Source organism: Saccopteryx bilineata, chromosome 1, assembly GCF_036850765.1.
Source record: "Saccopteryx bilineata isolate mSacBil1 chromosome 1, mSacBil1_pri_phased_curated, whole genome shotgun sequence".
Lineage (NCBI taxonomy): Eukaryota > Metazoa > Chordata > Mammalia > Chiroptera > Emballonuridae > Saccopteryx > Saccopteryx bilineata.
The window spans coordinates 365,787,689-365,796,613 of record NC_089490.1 but is presented as its reverse complement, the minus strand read 5'-3'; positions in this window follow the sequence as shown (position 1 = coordinate 365,796,613).

The following is an 8,925-nucleotide window of genomic DNA, read 5'->3' as shown; positions in this document are numbered from 1 at the left end:
AAAAAATTCTCAAGGCAGCCAGGGAAAAGAAGAATACAACATATAAAGGAAGGCCCATTAGATTATCATCAGATTTCTCAGCAGAAACTCTACAAGCTAGAAGAGAGTGGCCCCCAATATTTAAAGTCCTAAAAGAGAGGAACTTTCAGCCACGAATATTATACCCATCAAAGCTATCCTTCAAATACGAAGGAGAAATAAAAACATTCACAGATACAGAAAAGATGAGGGAATTTATCATCAGAAAACCCCCACTCCAGGAATTACTAAAGGGGGTTCTCCAATCAGATACAAAGAACAAAAAAAACCGGAGCCACAAGTAAAAGCTCCAAGAAGAACACAATAAAACCAAATTTAAACTGTGACAACAACAAAAAGAAAGAGGGGGAGAAGATGGAGATTAACGGTAGCAAAGGACGATGGAGTGCAAAAGTACTCACAAAATAGTTCGCTACAATGAACAGGGTAGGGACCCTTTTCATTATTCAAAGGTAACCACCATTGAAAAAACCACCACAGAAGCACATGAGATAAAAAAGATAGCAACAGAGGAAAGATGTATGGAATACAACCAAATAAAAACAAAAGATAGAAAAACGAAAGAGAAGGATCAAACAAGACACAAAACTAACAGAAAGCAAGATATAAAATGGCAATAGGGAACTCACAAGTATCAATAATTACACTAAATGTAAACGGATTAAACTCACCAATAAAAAGGCACAGAGTAGCAGAATGGATTAAAAAAGAAAATCCAACTGTATGCTGCCTACAGGAAACTCATCTAAGTAACAAGGATAAAAACAAATTCAAAGTGAAAGGCTGGAAAACAATACTCCAAGCAAATAACATCCAAAAAAAAAGCAGGTGTAGCAATACTCATATCGGATAATGCTGACTACAAGACAGGAAAAGTACTCAGAGACAAAAATGGCCATTTCATAATGGCTAAGGGGACACTGAATCAAGAAGACATAACAATTCTTAATATATATGCACCAAACCAAGGAGCACCAAAATATATAAGACAGTTACTTATTGACCTTAAAACAAAAACTGACAAAAATACAATCATACTTGGAGACCTCAATACACCGCTGACGGCTCTAGATCAGTCATCCAAACAGAGAATCAACAAAGACATAGTGGCCTTAAACAAAACACTAGAGCACCTGGATATGATAGACATCTACAGGACATTTCATCCCAAAGTGACTGAGTATACATTTTTCTCCAGTGTACATGGATCATTCTCAAGAATTGGCCATATGTTGGGCCACAAAAACAACATCAGCAAATTCAGAAAAATTGAAGTTGTACCAAGCATATTTTCTGATCATAAAGCCTTGAAACTAGAATTCAACTGCAAAAAAGAGGAAAAAAATGCCACAAAAATGTGGAAACTAAACAACATACTTTTAAAAAATGAATGGGTCAAAGAAGAAATAAGTGCAGAGATCAAAAGATATATACAGACTAATGAAAATGACAATATGACATATCAGAATCTATGGGATGCAGCAAAAGCAGTGATAAGAGGGAAGTTCATATCGCTTCAGGCATATATGAACAAACAAGAGAGAGCCCAAGTGAACCACTTAACTTCCCACCTTAAGGAACTAGAAAAAGAAGAACAAAGACAACCCAAAACCAGCCGAAGAAAGGAGATAATAAAAATCAGAGCAGAAATAAATGAATTAGAGAACAGAAAAACTATAGAAAAAATTAATAGAACAAGGAGCTGGTTCTTTGAAAAGATCAACAAAATTGACAAACCCTTGGCAAGACTTACCAAGGAAAAAAGAGAAAGAACTCATATAAACAAAATCCAAAATGAAAGAGGAGAAATCACCACGGACACCGTAGATATACAAAGAATTATTGTAGAATACTATGAAAAACTTTATGCCACTAAATTCAACAACCTAGAAGAAATGGATAAATTCCTAGAAAAATACAACCTTTCTAGACTGAGTCAAGAAGAAGCAGAAAGCCTAAACAGACCTATCAGTAGAGAAGAAATAGAAAAAAACATTAAAAACCTCCCCAAAAATAAAAGTCCAGGCCCTGACGGCTATACCAGCAAATTTTATCAAACATTCAAAGAAGACTTGGTTCCTATTCTACTCAAAGTCTTCCAAAAAATTGAAGAAGAAGCAATACTTCCAAACACATTTTATGAGGCCAACATAACCCTCATACCAAAACCAGGCAAGGATGGCACAAAAAAAGAAAACTACAGACCAATATCTCTAATGAATACAGATGCTAAAATACTAAACAAAATACTAGCAAATCGAATACAACAACATATTAAAAAAATAATACATCATGATCAAGTGGGATTCATCCCAGAATCTCAAGGATGGTTCAACATACGTAAAACGGTTAATGTAATACACCATATCAACAAAACAAAGAACAAAAACCACATGATCTTATCAATAGACGCGGAAAAGGCTTTCGATAAAATACAACACAATTTTATGTTTAAGACTCTCAACAAAATGGGTATAGAAGGAAAATATCTCAACATGATAAAGGCCATATATGATAAACCATCAGCTAACATCATATTAAATGGCACTAAACTGAAGGCTTTCCCCCTTAAATCAGGAACAAGACAGGGTTGTCCACTCTCTCCACTCTTATTTAATGTGGTACTAGAGGTTCTCGCCACAGCAATCAGACAAGACAAAGAAATAAAAGGCATCCATATCGGAAAAGAAGAAGTAAAGGTATCACTTTTTGCAGATGATATGATCCTATACATCGAAAACCCCAAAGAATCCACAAAAAGACTACTAGAAACAATAAGCCAATACAGTAAGGTCGCAGAATACAAAATTAACATACAGAAGTCAATAGCCTTTCTATATGCCAACAATGAAACAACTGAGAAGGAACTCAAAAGAATAATCCCCTTCACAATTGCAACAAAAAAAATAAAATACTTAGGAATAAATATAACGAAGAATGTAAAGGACTTATATAATGAAAACTATAAACCATTGTTAAGGGAAATCGAAAAAGATATAATGAGATGGAAGAATATACCTTGTTCTTGGCTAGGAAGAATAAATATAATCAAAATGGCTATATTACCCAAAGCAATATACAAATTTAATGCAATTCCCATCAAAATTCCAATGACATTTTTTAAAGAAATAGAGCAAAAAATCATCAGATTTATATGGAACTATAAAAAACCCCGAATAGCCAAAGCAATCCTAAAGAAAAAGAATGAAGCTGGGGGCATAACAACACCTGACTTCAAACTCTATTATAGGGCCACGACAATCAAAACAGCATGGTATTGGCAGAAAAATAGACACTCAGACCAATGGAACAGAATAGAAAGTCCAGAAATAAAACCACATATATATAGTCAAATAATTTTTGATAAAGGGGCCAACAACACACAATGGAGAAAAGAAAGCCTCTTCAATAAATGGTGCTGGGAAAACTGGAAAGCCACATGCAAAAGAATGAAACTGGACTACAGTCTCTCCCCTTGTACAAAAATTAACTCAAAATGGATCAAAGATCTAAACGTAAGACCTGAAACAATTAAGTACATAGAAGAAGACATAGGTACTCAACTCATGGACCTGGGTTTTAAAGAGCATTTTATGAATTTGACTCCAATGGCAAGAGAAGTGAAGGCAAAAATTAATGAATGGGACTACATCAGACTAAGAAGTTTTTGCTCAGCAAGAGAAACTGATAACAAAATAAACAGAAAGCCAACTAAATGGGAAATGATATTTTCAAACAACAGCTCAGATAAGGGCCTAATATCCAAAATATACAAAGAACTCATAAAACTCAACAACAAACAAACAATTCAATAAAAAAATGGGAAGAGGATATGAATAGACACTTCTCCCAGGAAGAAATACAAATGGCCAACAGATATATGAAAAGATGCTCATCTTCTTTAGCTATTAGAGAAATGCAAATCAAAACGGCAATGAGATACCACCTCACACCTGTTCGATTAGCTGTTATTAGCAAGTCAGGTAATAGCAAATGTTGGAGAGGCTGTGGAGAAAAAGGAACCCTCATACACTGTTGGTGGGAATGTAAAGTAGTACAACCATTATGGAAGAAAGTATGGTGGTTCCTCAAAAAACTGAAAATAGAACTACCTTATGACCCAGCAATCCCTCTACTGGGTATATATCCCCAAAACTCAGAAACATTGATACGTAAAGACACATGCAGCCCCATGTTTATTGCAGCATTGTTCACAGTGGCCAGGACATGGAAACAACCAAAAAGCCCATCAATAGATGACTGGATAAAGAAGATGTGGCACATATACACTATGGAATACTACTCAGCCATAAGAAATGATGACATCGGAACATTTACAGCAAAATGGTGGGATCTTGATAACATGATACGAAGCGAAATAAGTAAATCAGAAAAAAACAGGAACTGTATTATTCCATACATAGGTGGGACATAATAGTGAAACTAAGAGACATTGATAAGAGTGTGGTGGTTACGGGGGGGAGGGGGAAATGGGAGAGGGATAGGGGGTGGAGAGGGGCACAAAGAAAACAAGATAGAAGGTGACAGAGGACAATCTGACTTTGGGTGGTGGGTATGCAACATAATTGAACGACAAGATAACCTGGACTTGTTATCTTTGAATATATGTATCCTGATTTATTGATGTCACCCCATTAAAAAAATAAAATTATTAAAAAAAAAAAGTTTAAAAGGCTGATTTTTTTTAGACTTTACAAAAGTGTGATAAATAGCTAGGGCAAATAACTGGAAAACACAAAGAGTGTAAAACTTCCAGACAAGTCGAGGTGAGAAAACCATGCTCCGTAAAGCCACAGACGCTCTGCGCAGTGCAGAAGAACTTCCTATTTCCACTCCCCCCCTTTTTTTTTTGATGAAATGCCAACAATAGAAAGGTTAGAGACTTGTTTCTGGTGGCATGAAGATTGTAATGCCTGCTGAGTACACCTGCAGGGCTGTGGCAGCATCTCCTACCAGTGTGGGTCTGTGAAGAGCCACATGTGAGTAGCTCCCTTTTTGGGCAAAGTTTCACTTGGGACAACTGATCATGTGAGCTTGCCCCTTTCCTCGTGTGCCCCTGAAACACGGGGTATTAGGTTTATGGGATGGATGAAAACCTGAAAGTGAAGATATCTCAGTGGGCATGACTGGTTTGTTTGGGGTTTTTTTTGTATTTTTGGAAAATGATTTTGTCTGCTTTTTATTGAGATGTTTTTAATATGTTAGTTTCCAGTGTACAACAAAATGATTCAATACTTGTATATATTGCAAAATATTCACAATATGTCTAGTTAACATCCATCATCACACATAGTTACATTTTTTTTCATGTCAGAAGAACTTTTAAGATTTACCTTCTCAATCATTTTCAAATGTACGAAAGAGTATTATTAACTATAATCATCATGTTTTATATGACATGCCCGGAAGTTACTTATTTTGTAACTATGAGTCTGTTTTGCAGGTGTTTTCTTTAACTGAATTGATTGGGGTGGCATGGACTAATGAAATAATATAGGTTCAGAGGTACAATTCTATAGGACATCATCCGTACAACGCATTGTGTGTTCATCACCCCAGTCAATCTCCTTCCATTTATCCTCCCTGTATCTTCTCCCTGCCCCCACCCCCTCTCAGTGAACTTTACCCTTTGCCATCATATATATGTTTTAGTATTTTTGTTCATGTTTAAAAAGATTATCTAGAAACCATATTGGTCTAACTCTTATTTGTTGTTAGGATTCTTTCTAGGAATGGAGAGAACAGGTATCAATATTTATTTTTATGTATAATGAATATTTTAAAGTTTATGCATCTATATTAGGGTTTTATCCAAACAGGCATTGTAAGTATTTTGTTTGTTTGTTTCTTGTTTGACTTGCTGATAGTCTAGATCATGAAAAAATATTATTATTTTTCAATTGTTTTCTAATCAATAGTTTCATTTATGACAGTTCAGTTTTGTGTCAAGGTTAGAAAGAACTTCTCCAATCAAGGTTACAAATGAAATCTCTTCTTTCCTTTCTAATTCTCTATGATTTCCTTACACATATTTAAATATACAAGCTATTTAAAATTTAACAAAGTAGAAGAGGCTGTGTATATAAATATGAATTCTATATGGATTTAGGTTTGATTCTTGAGACTTGCTATCTATCTCTCTACCTGTTTGTGTATTAACACAACATTGTTGTTTGCACGCATGCTTTAGAAAGCCTCTTCTATCAGTTAGGGTTGATCAGTCCTCATTAATCCCTATTTTCTTGAGAAGTGGTGAGCTTTAACTGCGTGACTTTTGTCATTTTCTTCTTTAAATGTGGGAAAGCAGCTATTGTTTTCTGCAGAGGAATTTTGTTCCGAGGCACCTTTCTGAGCTGTCGTTCACTGTGGTGATTCTCAGCTGACTGGAGTTTTCCAGGTGGACGCTCACACCACCTGCCATTCTCTCCTCAACCCACCCTCAACCTTCCAGCCTCGCCATCCACTGGGACCATGCTTGTTGTGATTAGCAATGACTCTATATTGCATATCCCAAGTGTGATTCTTGGTCCTCCTCAATCCACCCTCAATTTTCCAGCCTCGCCATCCACTGGGACCATGCTTGTCGTGATCAGCAATGACTCTATTTTGCATATCCAAAATGTGATTCTTGGTCTTCATCTTAGTTTCTCCAGCAGGATTGAAGCCGTTGCTCACTCCCATCTTCTCAGATCAGTTTCCCAGTTCATCTTCAGGACATTGTGCTCTCCTTCTTTGCCCCCTCCTTCTGTAGGTGCTTCTTACTCCTGCCATGGCTGGGTCTTCCTCTTCTTCCTGGGGTCTGCAGGGTGGAGGCCCTATTGCTGAGTCTCAAAACTCTCCACCATCAATGTTCACCACAGGGTGAGCTCATCCAGCCTGTCAGGGGTGCACAGGCATAGTCCTGTGTGTTTTTCATCACTGCATCTTCCCTGCCTGGAACGGAGCCTGGCATGGCATAGCCACACAGTAGAGTTAGTACATGCAGAAATGGGTGAATACATTTTTCTGATTGTTTTACAAGTTTCATAGTTAAGTTCTTAAAGGAAATGCCACATAACCGAATTTGGCTGTGGTATGGGTACATGAAAGGAAGCCATAGAAGATAAGCTTAAAATACTAGTTGACTGTAGTAGATCATCTAAAAATAATCTAGCTAACAAATATCATAGGAAGGGAGAGAAAGGTGACAGGTAGTGCACGTGGTATGTTAAATTCTTCATCTTTCTAAAGGAACTCAACATGCACAGTTGTGGATATTCATAAATAAAAACTAGGAATATTGTTTTATTATGCAAAGCTACAATATAACTTGCAAAAGAGTTAAAAATGGGAACTGTAAACACCAGTTGCTATTGGAGAATGAGGTTAGGAGAGACTTTACATTTCATTTCATATACTCGGGTGTCCCGTGAAATAAGGTACTCTGCATTCATTACTTCTGAGCAAAGGGAAAAAGATCAGATAAGCTATGCCATCAGGGTCCTGAATGCCAAGCAAACTCCTCTTTATCTATGGAAGCTCACATCGCCTGGTGGGGAGGTTTCCGGCACAGGCTCACATGGGTCAACTACAGGCTCCAGGGCAGCCCTTCTTCGTAGGGTGGGGGACCGGATGGGGTAAGATGGAGACTAAAAGAGATAAGCCACTGGATCTGGGCAAATGAGAAGCATCTCATGAAGTCCCTGTCTCACATCCCCAGTCTCATGTGCCAGAGCCCCTCGTGCAGGAAGTCACAGGGCTGTCCAGCATCTTGATAAGCCACTCTGGGTCATCAGGTTTCACTCCTGTTCCTGCAGAACCTCCTACCCAGGGGATAGGAAAGCCTCCTCTGGTATTCTGCTCCCTGAGAAGCTCTTCCTTTTCTACTCACCACCTGCAACCTGAAGATGATGCTAAGGTAAGATCAGCTCAGAGCTGTCTTCTCTCAAATGCAATTTTGTTTTCTCTCTCTTAGTCCACATGCTCACAGTCACGCCTTGGGGTGGAGCACACAGGAAGCCGTGGGCACCCATCAGCGAGAGTCCAGAGACATGAGGCTCCCCAGGGAAGCTTTGGATGCTGGTAGCTTAGACCGAGAGCCAGCCAGGTCCTCTCTGCTTCACAGACTTGGCTGTCAAACCTCATTGTTGCTAATAATCTCAGGTTTCACCAATTACCTTACTGTTCAAAGATTTGGGATTTTTCAATTGTTTTTTGTCACCTCATAACTGGTTTGTCCCAGCAAAAAACACAGGGCATGATCTAATGAGATAATGAAGAAGAGCTTAATGAAGGGACTGTGAATAAAGGGGAGAGTAGGGCTCAGAGAAATCGACAAAGTATGCAGAGGCCCCCAAACATGTCCTTGTAGGGAGATACTGGCACGGGCATCCTGAAGGGTGAAGGGAAAGATAAGTTATGAGAACCTGGGAGGGCTGTGGCTGTGGTGTGGTTGTCACTGTGACTGTAAGAAAGGCCACCAAAGAGGGGCTGTGTCCTTATGTAGAGAAACACCACCACTGCCAATTCACAGCCTGGCGGGAGAGAGCCGAGGAGTAACAACCCTCATCACCCTCCTCCTGCCCGCCAATCACCCGTCAGTGTCCCCTTCCCTGAGCAACCAGGACCCAGAGGGGAAGGGAGCCCAATGGCGAGGCTGCGAGGTGACTTCCCAGGACTCAGCGGAGACTAGAGAAAGTTGAAATGAGATGTGACTGCAAATGAAGAAAATTCATCTCTTCTTACCACCTCCTAACAGTTTGTTTTCCTTGGACTCTCTCTTTCCATGGGATCATGTCAGTCTCTCACGGTATCTCCCCGGTTCCTTAGTTTGACTCTGCACTTCTCTACTGGGTGTCACTTCTTTGGAATAATCTTCACTATCAT